The following is a 16,097-nucleotide window of genomic DNA, read 5'->3' on the forward strand; positions in this document are numbered from 1 at the left end:
ATGCATGAGTGTTATTTATCTAATAGGGTACCTCCAGCTGTTTCCCAACTACAACTCCCAGCATGCCATGATTGCTATTAGCTGTAAGGCCATGCTGAGAATTGTAGTTGTGAAACAGCTGGAGGCACCCTATTAGATAAATAACACTCATGCCTAGTGCTGGGCGGTATACAGTACCGGTATGAATGCCTCCCGCGAGCGCTACCATCACCGCTAGCCGGGTCCCTGCGCCCACTAGCGGTGTCACAAGAATGCCGTGCGCGAGCGCGGCTCTGTTCCCCATCCCTGTCAGCTCTCAGGGTACGGGAACAGATTTAAAAGCCTCACGCGCGGCTAATGTAGTACTGCGCAGACGCAGCACTACGCATATAGCGTAGGGCTAACGTAGGCAGCGCTAGGAGCCTGGCGTTAGCCCTACGCTGTTTGCGTAGTACTGCGCATGCGCAGTACTACGTTAGCTGCGCGCGAGGCTTTTAAATCTGTTCCCGTACCCTGAGAGCTGACAGGGACGGGGAACAGAGCTGCGCTCGGCATTCTTGTGACACCGCTAGTGGGCACAGGGACCCCGCTAGCGGTGATGGTAGCGATCGCAGGGGGGGGGGGGGGGGCACATTTGACACCGCTAGTGGGTGCGGGGGTTAGGCCAGTGGAGCTGGCCAATGCGCGCAGCCCCAGCTAACAGTGTGCTCGCTCTCACCTGTCTGATTGACAGGCGGGAGCGAGCACCGCAGTGACTGAATTTCGACTCATTGCCAGGCTTAAATGAGTCAAAATTCTGTAGTGACATCACTGCCGAATGATTTCGGCCACTAGGAGGGTGACCCCTAGTGGCCGAATTAAAAAGTGATTTTAAACTGGTTTAAAATCAGTTCTTTTAATTAAAGTATATCAGAGATATGTTGTAGTACTTAAGTACTACAACATATCAATTTTTTTTATATCATGACAGTGCCCATTTAAGGGTACTTCGGTGGAAAACTTTTTTTTTTTATTTTTATTTTTTTTAAGATCAACTGGTGCCAGAAAGTTAAACAGATTTGTAAATTACTTCTATTAAAAAATCTTAATCCTTCCAGTACTTATTAGCTGATGAATACTACAGAAGAAATGGTTTTCTTTTTGGAGCACAGAGCTCTCTGCTGATACCTCTTTCCATTTTAAGAACTGTCCAGAGTAGGAGAAAATCCCTATAGCAAACATATGCTGCTCTGGTCAGTTCCTAAAACGGACAGAGATGTCAGCAGAGAGCTCTGTGTTCCAAAAAGAAAATAATTTCCTCTGTAGTATTCAGCAGCTAATAAGTACTGGAAGGATTAAGATTTTTTAACAGAAGTAATTTACAAATCTGTTTAACTTTCTGGCACCAGTTGATTAAAAAAAAAAGTTTTCCACCAGAGTACCCCATTAATTGCACATTTGTATTAAATCAATGGGCAGTGATATATATAGTCCTGTTCATAGCTCTTGGGTTTGTCGCCATGAATAAGACCATATACATGGAATGAAACACGTTGGTTTCTATTTTCTCCCATCCTGATGTATTTTCTTGTACCCTGTATACAGTCTTATGGGCTGTGGAGATTTTAGTGGATCTCAGTAAATAATGGCTTAGGGGTACTCCGGTGGAAAACTTTTTTTTTTTTAAATGAACCGGTGCCAGAAAGTTAAACAGATTTGTAAATTACTTCTAATAAAAAAATCTTAATCCTTCCAGTACTTTTTAGCTGCTGAATACTACAGAGGAAATTCTTTATTTTTTTAATTACTTTTTTGTTTGGTCCGCACTGCTCTCTGCTGACACCTGATGCCCATATTAGGAACTGTCCAGAGCAGGAGAAAATCCCCATAGCACACCTATGCTGCTCTGGACAGTTCCTGACACGGACAGAGGTGTCAGCAGAGAGCACTGTGGTCAGACAGAAAGGAAATTCAAAATGTAATGAATTTCCTCTGTAGTATACAGCTGCTAAAAAGTACTAAAAAGGATTAAGACTTTTTAATAGAAGTAATTTACAAATCTGTTTAACTTTCTGGCACCAGTCGATTAAAAAAAAATAAATAAATTAAAAAGTTTTCCACCGGAGTATCAATTTAATTTTTAGATATTGGAGAGCTGGTCGGTTCTTATAATCTTACCTGTCTAAACAGAAGAATATCATATCTCTAGAAATGCTTCAGATCTTACTCCACTCAAAAACTAAACAATTCGTGATCAACAAAAACCCTCTAGGCAAATGGCGGCCGTCATGCGATCTTGCATGTTCACTGCGTCCTTAGTAATAGCTTCCATACATATATAATATTATATAGCACTGTACACTCAAATTGGTTTCCCACAGTGTGTTGTTTGCAGTGTGGGAAGATTTGAACCCAGGGCCGCAGCGATGCAAGACAACAGTGCTAAACACTCCGCCTGTGTGCTGCCCGTCTATCTGCACATGTACAAGAAGGGACAACATTGCTGCCCCCCAGTCCCTCAGCCTATTTTTATAGGCAATTTACCTAGACATAGGGCTGGGGGGTATGACCAAATATGTGTATCATGGTATTTTTTATTTATTTATTTTTTTTTTTTTACTTACGGCGGTTCCACGGTATATAACGGTGTTTCCCCCCCCCCAAATCATCTGACCCGCCAGCGCTGTTCTGCTCCCCCCAATTAATGATCAGCCCAGTGGGGTACTACTCACAGATGTCAAGCACTGCCCTCCTCCTCTTTGTTGGGGGCCTCCGGGCGCTGGAACTCACTGTACGCCAGTGGTCTCCAACCTGCGGACCTCCAGCTGTTGCAAAACTACAACTCCCAGCATGCCCGGACAGCCAACGGCTGTCCGGGCATGCTGGGAGTTGTAGTTTTGCAACAGCTGGAGGTCCGCAGGTTTGAGACCACTGCTGTACGCTGTATCCCTATGCCCGGGCCCTTTAAACTCCCCCACCGCGGCCACACGCTGGGGACGGGGGAGGACAGGCGTCAGCCTATCACCGGACGGATAGGCTGTCATGTAAGGAGCCGGCTTCTTACATGACAGTGGGCTCAGCCTATCACTGGCCGGGGCGGGGCATCGCTCCGGCCGGTGATAGGCTGATGGCTGTCCTCCCCCGTGCAGCCGAGGTGGGTGAATTAAAAGTTTATTTTCTGTATCTTTTGCAGCCCGGGCATAGGGATACAGCGTACAGCAGTGGTCTCCAACCTGCGGACCTCCAGCTGTTGCAAAACTACAACTCCCGTTGGCTGTCCAGGCATGCTGGGAGTTGTAGTTTTGCAACAACTGAAGGTCCGCAGGTTGGAGACCACTGGCGTACAGTGAGTTCCAGCGCCCGGCGGCCCCCAACAAAGAGGAGGAGGGCAGTGCTTGACATATGTGGGTAGTACCCCGCTTGGCTGATAATTAATTGGGAGGGGGGCAGAACAGTGCTGGCGGGTAACATAGGATTAGTTCCCCGATGTGGGGACAGCGCAGCGCTGGGCTGATAATACATTCCCGAGGGGGAAGGGCTCAACCAGTATTGCGGTATGGGGGAAAATTAATATCGTGCAGCCCAAAAAATTCGGTTTTCGGTATGAACCGGTATACCGCCCAGCCCTACCTGGACATGCCAATAGTCAATCTTAGAACTTTATTTTATGGCATGTTTTAGCCATTTATTACAAGCTGGCCACATTTAAACCAGCACTGTCACAATCAAAAACTTGTCATATGTTGTACAACTTGACCAAACATTAAAGGGGTACTCCACTGGAAAACATTTTGTTAAAAATCAACTGGTGCCAGAAAGTTAAAGAGATTTGTAATTTACTTCTATTTAAAAATCTTAACCCATCCAAGATTTATCAGATGTTGTATAATCCACAGGACGTTCTTTTCTTTTTGAATTTCCTTTCTGCTGACACCTCTGTCCATGTCAGGAACTGTCCAGAGTATACGCAAATCCCCATAGCAAACCTATCCTGTTCTGGACAGTTCCTAAAATGGACAGAGGTGTTAGCAGAGAGCACTGTGGTCAGACAGAAAGTAAATTCAAAAATAAAAGAACTTCCTGTGGAGCATACAGCAGCTGAGAAGTACTGGAAGGATTAAGATTTTTAAATAAAAGTAATTTACAAATCTGTTTAACTTTCTGCCACCAGTTGATTAAAAAAAAAAAAGTTTTCCAGTGGAGTACCCCTTTAACCTTTTTTTAATATACTTCATGAATAATGTTTCATTTTCTTTTTATAGAAAACATGGCTTATAAAAAAGGCCACTAGGGGTCCCCATACCATCCAGAACATAATCATGCCTGGCTGCAGCATCATCTTTGTCCCAGCTAAAGCACAGGCGAGGAAATGATGGCAGGACTAGCACTACTCTGTGCTCACTCCTGTCCTCTTAGACTGCAGCATGAAAACAGAGAGGAGGGGGTTACAGAGCAGCCTTCAGTGATTGGATAAGGAGCCACAGCACAGCAGACTCAGGGAGGAAGTGAATGCATGGTGAGTGAGGGCGGGCTCAGTGCTTGCCTCGGACATCGCCCTTTTTGAGCAGTGGATGTCAGAATGAGAAGCAGAATAGAGGGATTTGTGAGCCAAATACAGAAACTAGACACGTGAAAAAAGACATGTAAAGAATTTTCATGACCTAGTGAGTAACATATAGAAGCATTATTTATTTTCTGTGATATGACAGGTATGTTTTAAAGGGGTACTCCGGTGGAAAACTTTTTTCATTTTTTTTTTTAAATCAACTGGTGCCAGAAAGTTAAACAGATTTGTAAATTACTTCTATTAAAAAAATCTTAATCCTTCCAGTACTTATTAGCTGCTGAAAACTACAGAGGAAATTCTTGCTATTAAAAAAATCTTAATCCTTCCAGTACTTATTAGATGCTGAAAACTACAGAGGAAATTCTTTTCTTTTTGGAACGCAGAGCTTTCTGCTGGCATCACGAGCACAGTGCTCTCTGCTGACATCTCTGTCCATTTTAGGAACTGTCCAGAGCAGCATATGTTTGCTATGGGGATTTTCTCCTACTCTGGACAGATCTTAAAATGGACAGAGATGTCAGCAGAGAGCACTCTGGTCATGATGTCAGCAGAGAACTCTGTGTTCCAAAAAGAAAAGAATTTCCTCTGTAGTATTCAGCAGCTAATAAGTACTGGAAGGATTAAGATTTTTTTTATAGAAATAATTTCCTCTGTAGTTTTCAGCAGCTAATAAGTACTGGAAGGATTAAGATTTTTTAATAGAAGTAATTTACAAATCTGTTTAACCTTCTGGTACCAGTTGATTTAAAAATAAATAAATGAATACATTTATTTCCAACAGAGTACCCCTTAAAGGACAAAACATCTATTATACGTGACCAATAACAGCCATTGTTTGTGCCGGGCAAGTGAATCTCCAATTCTCACGTGATGATTATAAGACAAGTATTGGGCCCTCGCCAACGGAGCATGAACACAGGGCCGACAATGGCAGTGATCTGTAGGAAGATGATATGTTTTGTAGTACCGCTATCATTCCCCTGCAGACAACACAACAATCTACAGCGACAAGATAAAAGCAGGCATGTACAGGGACAGAACAGCTCACATAGCAAAAAAAAAAAAACTAAAATAATTATCTAAAGCAGTGTTTCCCAAGCAGCATGCCTCCAGCTGTTGCAAAACTACAACTCTCAGCATGCCCGGACAGCCTTTGGCTGTCCGGGCATGCTGGGAGTTGTAGTTTTGCAACAGCTGGAGGCACGCCACTTGGGAAACACTTAAAGGGAAAAAATAAAATTTGATTAAAATGAAGGTAATGAAGTCCTATGTCAATTACCTACCCACCCAGAGCTACACCGTCCACAACAGTAGGTCCTTATCCTCTCTCCCCCTGATAAGCTAATGTATCACACAACCAACACAATTACTGCGGAGTAAAGTGCTATGGGAAGGGTTATGTGATCGGAGGCCTTCCTCATGTCATGTGCATATACTGTAGTTAGAGTAGTCATGTGAGACAGGCCAGGCCGTATGGTCTGGACCTGGCTTTATTTCATTTACTTCCCAGTATTATACAACATGAATGTATTCTGCAGCGCAGCACCAAAAGTGCATTCACATTGGCTTCCTGAAAATGACCAAAACACATGTAAAGTCCAAATATACATCGGTTCGGTTACATAAGACTATGTTCACAAGGCTGAATGTCCAGCCAGAAAAATTTCCAGCAGACCTTTCGCACACACCCGGCGCAAGCGGAAAATGCTGGGGCTAGGACCGCTCTGAAATGCAGGGCTGTGGAGTCGGAGGCGGACGAAATTTTGGGAACCTGGAGTCGGAGTCGGCAAACAATGCACCGACTCCGACTCCTACTAAATTTAGATTGGAATTTTAAAAAAAAGCAAGTTAAAATGTCCCAATTCACAAAAAGCTATAATTAATGACTTCTCTACTGTAAGAATAAAGACCAATGCATGCAGGCTATATAAACTTGTAAACTTGATTGTAAGCTTAAAGGGGTACTCCGCCCCTAGAAATCTTATCCCCTATCCAAAGGATAGAAGATAAGATGTCAGATCGCCGGGGTCCCGCTGCTGGGGACCCCCAGGATCGCCGCTGCGTCACCGTGCTTTCATTACTACACAGAGCGAGTTCGCTCTGTGCGTAATGACGGGCGATACAGGGGCCGGAGCATCGTTACGTCACGGCCCCGCCCCTCGTGATGTCACGGCCCGCCCCCTCAATACAAGTCTGGGAGGGGGCGTGGCGGGCGTCACGCCCCCTGCCATAGACTTGCATTAAGGGGACGGGCTGTGATGTCACGAGGGGCGGAGCCATGACTTCATGCTGCTCCGTCCCCTGTATCGCCCATCATTACGCACAGAGCGAACTCGCTTTGTGTAGTAATGAAAGCACGGTGACGCAGCGGCGATCCTGGCGATCTGACATCTTATCTCCTATCCTTTGGATAGGAGATAAGAAGTCTAGAAGTACCCCTTTAAACATGACTATGGGATTCTACTAGGGAAATCATGTTTTATAATAAATGCCCCTGGATCCTCCCACTGCCCTATCTTCAGCAGCAGATCAGCACACAAACTGTTTAATACAGTAGACTGTTGGCTTCCCAGCCAGTAGTCCTGTGGTTATGACATGTATGTTGTCTTTCTTTCCTTCAAGGAATGTATAAAATACATTTGCATATTAATACAGAGGAGTCTGAGTTGGAAGCACAGAAAACTCCGGAGTCGGAACATTTATCTACAGACTCCACAGCCCTGCTGAAATGTGATGGTAAAGCCTTTCCGAGCAGATTCCGCCAAAAGAATTGGCATGTCAATACTTTCTGCGGAGGCCAGAATTTGAATGTGCACGGTGGAGCAGAATTCCACTGAAAACAATGGGACTCTGCCGCAATGGAATTTCCCAGCTGAATTATTCTGTTGATTCCACTTGAAAATTCCGTTGTGTGAACATGGCCTAAAACAGTCAGGTATACAGGTCTACATGGCAAGGAGTATTAGCCCCACGTTTCACATTGTCTATACTGGACATTTGCATGAGTACTTGTACTTTTGCAAATGTCCCCAATACCTAATCCAATACCTGACGGTGGGACCCCCACCAGCAGGTATCACAGAAGTGCGGTAGGCCCGCCGCACTCTCCGTGCAGATTAATAAGAGGCCTGTTCGGATGGCTGTCCGAGCCGACCACTCTTTAATCTGCTCGCTAGCCACAGGACACTTGCCCCAGATCCCATGGCCAGTGATCGCTCCTTATGTAGGCTGCGGCCCATCCTAGGGATAGGCAGATAATCTCCCTGTCCCCCCTCCACATACTAAAAACCTGTCACCCAGCTTTTCCAGACTCCTGCAGAGCATATATGTCAGGAGACTGGGAAAGCTGGTTGACAGGCAGTACGGAGTGCCCTGTGGGGAAATAAAGTAAAGTTTGTGTTTTTTTTATTTTTATGAAAAAGCCCTTCCCCTAATATAAACTAAAAACACTCCCTTTATCCCATATAAAACAAAAAAAACTGTCACATGACATTAAAAAAAAAGTATTGGTAATTGGTATCGGCGCGTACTTAAAAAAATATCTGTATTCGAGCTTGGCCTTAAAGGGGTACTCCACTGCTCAGAGTTTGGAACAAACTGTTCCGAACGCTGGAGCCAGAGCCGGGAGCTCGTGGGGTCATAGCCCCACCCCCTTATGTCATCACGCACCGCCCCCTCAATGCAAGTCTATGGGAGGGGGCGTGACAGCCGGGGCTAAGACGGCATGAGCTCCCAGCGTCGGCTCCAGCGTTTGGAACAGTTTGTTCCAAATGCTTAGCAGCAGAGTACTCCTTTAAAGGAGATCTGCAGTGATATATAACTTATGCCCTATCCGCAGGATAGGGGATAAGTGTTTGATCGTGGGGGTCCGACTGCTCACCCAATGATCCACCACAATCTCCCATATAGGGACCTGGCACTGTTACAGCTCTGTGCGGCTAGTGCTCATGTGGGCGACCTCCATGTATCTCTATGGGAGAGACGGGGATGCACGAACTTTGCCTCTCCCATAGAGATACATAGAGGGGGCGTGTGGGCTGAGGCGTCATGCTGCAACCAACACATCTCCTGCGCGGGGAGAGCTGTGGCAGAGCCAGGACCCTGTACAGGAGATCGTGGGGGTCCCAGTGGTGAGACCCCCCGTGATCAAACACTTCTCCCCTATCCTGCGTATAGGGGAAAAGTTATATACCGCTGCAGATCTCCTTTTAATAAAATGGTATTGGGACATCCCTACTGTAAACACTTGTTCACCGGCCGTAGTTTTTATACATCTGGGCAGTCGGCAATAAACTCTGCACGGGCCCTTTAAGACGGCCACGCAGAATGATGCAGTGGCACAGAGAACCAGCTGTCAGTAACAGCCAACGCAAGGCAGGGATGGTGTATTAGCGCACCGCTCCGCTCCTGCCTTTCTGATCACTGTGAATAAATACATAAATGTGAATATTAGTAGACAAAACAAAAAGGTCCAAACTACGCCCTACCCCCGCCCCACTATAGAGTAATGATCTAAGGAAAAGGGGGACGCAAAGTAAAACTTTTAGCAATACTTTGTGCTATTAATTAAAAAAAAAATAAACAATTTTGTTTTATTTAAAAAAAAATTATGTATCCTATTAACAGGTTGTAATAATTCTCAAAAACATCCAAAAAGGGGAACAGTAAAAATGTTCTATCATTTTGTGACTTATCCTAAAGTTCCCCTTAGCTGGCATTAGACTGGCGTGCGTGCCTCTCTGTTATACAAGTGACGCAATGTCTTGTTTCAGTTCCCCCCACAGGTCTGTTTGCTGTCAGCTAAGGCTTCTTTCACACTACATAATTACTCCGTTTTCTACGTTCCGTCAGAAAATCGGCAGTAAAACGGCAGTTACAAAATCCCATTATATAGTCATGAACTATTTCTCCCGTTACTATCTTCCGTCACAAAATAACTTTATTATTATAGGGATCGACCGATATCGTTTTTTTAGGGCCGATACGATAATCGGTGGAGGTTAGGGCCGATAGCCGATAACTTATACCGATATTCCAGTATAAGTTATCGGCTATTTACCCCCCCCCCCCCCCCCCCCATAGACCGCCACCCGCTTCTCTCCCCCTGCCTGTCCGGGGGTCCTGAGTCCTATCACCGCCACCGACCCCCCCCCCCCCCCCCAGCCCCCCACCGCACCGCCCCGGCCCCATTGCCTCCCCCATCCCCGATTCTATAATTACCTGTTCCCGGGGTCCACTCTACATCTGGCTCCGGTGGCGTCCTGCTGAGCTGTCACTGTGTGCACTGACGGTGACATCGGGTCGCGTCACGTCACTCGTCATTGTGCACAGCGTAACGCAGGAGGCAGCAGGAGCCAGAAGTAGCGTTGACCCCGCCCCCGGGAACAGGTAATTATAAAACCGGGGATGGGGCAGTGTGGTGGGGGGAGCGATGCGGTGCGGCGGGTCAGTGGGGGGGGGCGGTCGCGGGTCGGTGCAGGGGGCGGGGCATTATCGGCATATCGGCAAGGTAATTGCCGATACCAATAATGCCCAAAATCGTGATTATCGGCCGATAATATCGGCCAAACCGATAATCAGTCGATCCCTAGTATTAATAACGGGCTATAACGGGTTAAAACGGCTATTAGAAAAATCCCATAGACCAGTGGTCTTCAACCTGTGGACCTCCAGATCTTGCAAAACTACAACTCCCAGCATGCCCGGACAGCCGTTGGCTGTCCGGGCATGCTGGGAATTGTAGTTTTGCAACATCTTGGAGGTCCGCGGGTTGAAGACCACTGCCATAGATTATAATGGGATTTTGTTACTGCCGATTTTATGACGGAACTTCAAAAAACAAGTAATTATGTAGTGTGAAAGAAGCCTAAGAGAAAACGCACAAAAGCTAAAGAACCTTTATGGACCCAACAGTTCTGACTGCTGAATAGTAAAAACAATGTTTATTCAGCACAGATGGACCGGATCTCCCTCCTGCTAGTTTGTTACAATGTATCAGTGCAGTTGCAGCTGTCACTTAATTTGCAGACGTTCTCACCCCAGGACTTCTTTTGTAATATTCTGTTGTGTGATCTGCGCATGCCACAGCAACTCACAGGAGGAGATTTGGTAAGCAAATGAAGTCAATACATAGGCCCTCATTTTCTATTGCAAACCAGGCATGTTTTGTCAGGTTGTGCGCCAGATTCTGCGCCAGATTTTTCGCCAGAATTCGAAAAAACCTTGACTAATTCTCCATTTTGCTAAGAAAACCCCCAAAAAGGGGCATAACCGCTAGGGAAAGGGGGCGTGGTCTAGGGAAAGGGGCGTGTTTACATTTTCACAAAAACCCAACATATTTACTAAGGTTTCCACAGAAAATGGCGCTCATTTACTATTCTAAACCCGACTTGTTTTGTCGGGTTTCTTTGGCGCATCTTTGTCTGCGACATGTCGCAGACATCGTGCGCCAGTCTGCGACACAATGCAACATTTTTTCCCGACGGACCCGATGTGGATTCTCCCAAACCCGAAAAAGGGGCGTAACCCGACATTTCTGAGCTTTCCCACATATTTATAAAGGTTTCCAACCCGAATTTGTTGAATTGTTGTGGATTTTTTCCCGACAGCTCAGAGGAGTTGGAAACCAAAACCAACAAAACCCACGTGCGACAAACAGGATGCGACCTAATAATAAATACCAGGGGAAAAAAGCAATCGGGTAAGAAAGCAAGATAGACTTACAACCCGATTTTCTAAGTAAATGAGGGCCATTATGGTGGATTTCAGCTGAGGACAGATCAGAGCATTTGTAAAAAAAAAAAAAAAAAAAAAAAAAAAAAAAAAAAAAAAAAGCAAAATGTAGAGAAACCTTAGTAAATACCGTGGGAAATAAATTGTAGGAAATTAAAACCCCCAAAGAAACCTACACAACACTCTTAGTAAATCAGGGCCATTGTTTGGAAGGGCACTGCATGGTGTGGGCAGAGGGGCATAGGAGGTGGCACTGCATGGTGTGGGCAGAGGGGCACAGGAGGTGGCAGTGTATGGTGTGGGCAGAGGGGCACAGGAGGTGGCAGTGTATGGTGTGGGCAGAGGGGCACAGGAGGTGGCACTGCATGGTGTGGGCAGAGGGGCACAGGAGGTGGCAGTGTATGGTGTGGGCAGAGGGGCACAGGAGGTGGCAGTGTATGGTGTGGGCAGAGGGGCACAGGAGGTAGCACTGCATGGAGTCAGCAGAGCGCAGAGGGGCACAGGAGGTGGCCCTGTATGGTGTGGGCAGAGGGGCACAGGAGGTGGCCCTGTATGGTGTGGGCAGAGGGGCACAGGAGGTGGCAGTGTATGGTGTGGGCAGAGGGGCACAGGAGGTGGCCCTGTATGGTGTGGGCAGAGGGGCACAGGAGGTGGCACTGTATGGTGTGGGCAGAGCGCAGAGGGGCACAGGAGGTGGCAGTGTATGGTGTGGGCAGAGGGGCACAAGAGGTGGCAGTGTATGGTGTGGGCAGAGGGGCACAGGAGGTGGCACTGTATAGTGTGGGCAGAGGGGCACAGGAGATGGCACTGTATAGTGTGGTAACAGGAGACATAACAGTTCGCTCCTGTGTGCCTCAGTTAGAGACTGTCGCACATAACTCCCCCTGTGACGCACTCTCCTGCGGCAGGGCCAACATAAACACACTGCACCGAACCCCCAGCTGTCATCTCCCCCCACTCACCTGACTAGAGGCTTCTCTCACCAGGGAGGCTCCGTCACCCGCTCCATGCCGCTCACTCTCCGATACGGTCCGAGGCCACAGCAGATGCAGATAGTATTGGATACAGCAGAGGAGGGAACGTAACGACCACGTGATCGGTCATGTGTGGGGGAGGAGTCAGGCGCGGGGCACTGCTCTTATGCAAGTGATTACAAAAGTGTAGCCCAGAGCGAGCTGTGTGTATATATGTGCGTGTATGGATGTGTGTATATATGTGCGTGTATGGATGTGTGTATATGTATGGATGTGTGTATATGTATGGATGTGTGTATGTATATATATATATATATATATATGTGTGTGTGTATATGTATATGTATGGATGTGTGTATATATGTGCGTGTATGGATGTGTGTATATGTATGGATGTGTGTATATGTATGGATGTGTGTATATGTATATGATTGTGTATATGTATGGATGTGTGTATATGTATATGATTGTGTATATGTATATGATTGTGTATATGTATGGATGTGTGTGTATGTATATGATTGTGTATATGTATGGATGTGTGTATGTATATATATATATGTGTGTGTGTATATGTATATGTATGGATGTGTGTATATGTATATGATTGTGTATATGTATGGATGTGTGTATATGTATGGATGTGTGTATATGTATGGATGTGTGTATATGTATATGATTGTGTATATGTATGGATGTGTTTATATGTATGGATGTGTGTATATGTATATGATTGTGTATATGTATGGATGTGTGTATATGTATGGATGTGTGTATATGTATGGATGTGTGTATATGTATGGATGTGTGTATATGTATGGATGTGTGTATATGTATATGATTGTGTATATGTATGGATGTGTTTATATGTATGGATGTGTGTATATGTATATGATTGTGTATATGTATGGATGTGTGTATATGTATGGATGTGTGTATATGTATGGATGTGTGTATATGTATGGATGTGTGAATGTATATATGTGTGTGTATATGCATGGATGTGTGTATATGCATGGATGTGTGTATATGTATGGATGTGTGTATATGTATATATAGATGTGTATGTATATGTATGGATGTGTGTATGTATATATGTGTATATGTATGGATGTGTGTGTATGTATGGATGTGTGTATGTGTATATGGATGGACGTGTGTATGTATATATGTGTGTATGTATATGTGTGTATATGGATGTATGTGTGTATGTATATATATATATATATATGATTGTGTGTATGTATATATATGTGTGTGTGTGAATATGTATGTATGGATGTGTGTATATGGATGTGTGTTTATGTATATATGTATGTGTGTGTATATGTATATATATATATATATATATGTTTGTGTGTATATGTATGGATGTGTGTTTATGTATGGATGTGTATGTGTGTGTATATGTATGTATGTGTGTATGGATGTGTGTGTGTGTATGTATGCTCCGGGGAGGAGAGTGTGCGGGGCAGACGGAAAATGGCAGGGAATGTGTCAGCTTGAGATGAGCGAACTTACGGTAAATTTGATTCGTCACAAACTTCTCGGCTCGGCAGTTGTTGACTTTTCCTGCAAAAATTAGTTCAGCTTTCTGGTGCTCCGGTGGGCTGGAAAAGGTGGATACAGTCCTAGGAAAGAGTCTCCTAGGACTGTATCCACCTTTTCCAGTCCACCGGAGCACCGGAAAGCTGAACTCATTTATGCAGGAAAAGTCATCAACTGCCGAGCTGAGAAGTTTGTGACGAATCGAATGTACTGTAAGTTCGCTCATATCTAGTGTCAGCTGCAGTGCCGTGCTGTATATTCATATAAACATAGCAGAGATGAGTGTGTATTCTGAAGCTGAGTTGTGTATGCCGTGTGTATACTGAAGCTGAGTTGTGTATGCCGTGTGTATACTGAAGCTGAGTTGTGTATGCTGTGTGTATTCTGAAGCTGAGTTGTGTATGCTGTGTGTATTCTGAAGCTGAGTTGTGTATGCTGTGTGTATTCTGAAGCTGAGTTGTGTATGCTGTGTGTATTCTGAAGCTGAGTTGTGTATGCTGTGTGTATTCTGAAGCTGAGTTGTGTATGCTGTGTGTATTCTGAAGCTGAGTTGTGTATGCTGTGTGTATACTGAAGCTGATTCGCTAGACATATATTTAGTGTGTGCAATAAAGCTGCATGTGTACCGTTTATACCAGTGTTTTCCAACCGGGTTGCCTCCAGCTGTTGCAAGACTACAACTCCCAGCATTCCCAGACAGCCAACCGCCCTGGGTATAGTAGAAGTTTATTACATTTTTTTCATCTAATGTAGGATGGGCATTCTTTTAACCCCCCTCCCACTGGATAACCTCTATAAAGGAAAATGGTCACCCGTTAACCCGCTCTATAACCTGATACACTGGGAGGTAGTGTGAGTGAACAGGAGACCAATGCGGGGTCTCGGACTTCTATACTTACCTGCAGTCCAGAGCCCCGATCCCCCGAAGGTCCCCCTCTTCCAGTGCTGGCTTGCGTTCTGGAGGCGGGCCTGCCGGCTAGATTTAAATATTTATAAATGCCGGTCACGTGAACGCTCAGTAGGCACGAGCGCTCATGTGACTAGCGCTTATGAATATTTAAATCTGGACGGCGCGCCCGCCTCAAAGCTCAAGTCAGCGCTGGAAAAGGGGGACCTTCGGGGGATCGGGGCTCTGGACTGCAGGTAAGTATAGCAGTCCGAGACCCCGCATTGGTCTCCTGTTCACCCGGTGTATCGGGTTATAGTGCGGGTGAATGGGTGACCGTTTTCCTTTATGGCTATTTTGACACAGAGGAATGTCAGCCCCGAAAATTTTCATTGGATTCCACTTGGAAATTCCGCTGTGTGTAAACGTGAAAAGCCACATTCTTTTGGTATGGCCAGGTCAAACTCCATAGGCCAGAGCAGTGTTTCCCAACCAGGGTGCCTTCAGTTGTTGCAAAACTACAACTCCCAGCATGCCCGGACAGCCAAAAGTTGCCCAGATATGTCAAAAGTTTTGATTGTACCAGGTCTCACTCCTTTGGGCAGGACCCCCGTGATCAGACTTCTTATCCCCTATCCTTTGGACAGGGGATAAGATGTCTTGGGGCGGAGTACCCCTTTAATTAGGCACTGCCAGTTCAACAAACTCTGCATGGATCAATAGTACGAGCAAATAAAAAAGAAACTTTGTACCATATTTTATTAGACAAAAAATAAAAGTGTCTAAAACAGTTTAATAAATCTACGGTGTTGAGCGCGATAAGGAAGTGGTTAATGAATCATGCTTAGTGGAAATATTAATGAATAGCATCAAGAAAGATGTGGAAGGATTCCATGGAATAACCAGAGGTGCAAGAAAGGTTACAGATGAACTGTTCTTTCTATAGATTGTTTCCCATAAATCAATAAGACATTGTAATATATATTACAGAACAATGCTTCTTCTCAGACTGACCTCCACCTACACTCCGGCACTGATCACAAGGCAGAGAATACACATTTTCATCATCACTGAGAGATCAGGTAACAGCTGCCCATATCAGTTTATGGAGGGGGTAGGGAGCTGGTGAATGGAGGTAGAGACATACACGAAGATGCTGCTGCTCCAGTAATGTCCTGTTTACATTTTGTATTCGATGTACACATTTCTATGGGAAGATTTTTCAGAACCTGCTGTGCAGAGGAAAAGTTGACCAATTGAGCATGGCAACCAATCAGATTGCTTTCAGAGGGCTGTAAAAAATAAAAGAAGCAATCTGATTGGTTGCTATGGGCAACTGGTCAACTTTTCCTCTGCACAGGTTCTGAAAAATCTACCCCTATGTGTTCATTGTATCTTAAGCCTTGTCTTTAAAGGAGAACTCCGGAATAGG

General features: G+C 45.2%; 1 protein-coding gene across 5 annotated transcripts in view; it reads right to left on the minus strand.

Annotated features, from left to right (window-relative positions):
- The window catches only part of GPR155 (G protein-coupled receptor 155), a 59,636-nt gene extending 47,261 nt beyond the window's left edge, over positions 1-12,375 (minus strand). For 2 of the 5 annotated variants that reach the window (XM_056535612.1, XM_056535617.1), the window contains exon 1: positions 12,220-12,375. The gene's annotated coding sequence lies outside the window, so the exon portion shown is untranslated. The remainder of the gene's footprint in view (positions 1-12,219) is intronic. The other 3 variants (XM_056535615.1, XM_056535613.1, XM_056535616.1) reach the window with 2 other exon arrangements.
- Positions 12,376-16,097: the final 3,722 nt, after the last annotated feature.

This window comes from Hyla sarda, chromosome 8, assembly GCF_029499605.1.
Source record: "Hyla sarda isolate aHylSar1 chromosome 8, aHylSar1.hap1, whole genome shotgun sequence".
Taxonomy (NCBI): Eukaryota; Metazoa; Chordata; class Amphibia; order Anura; family Hylidae; genus Hyla; species Hyla sarda.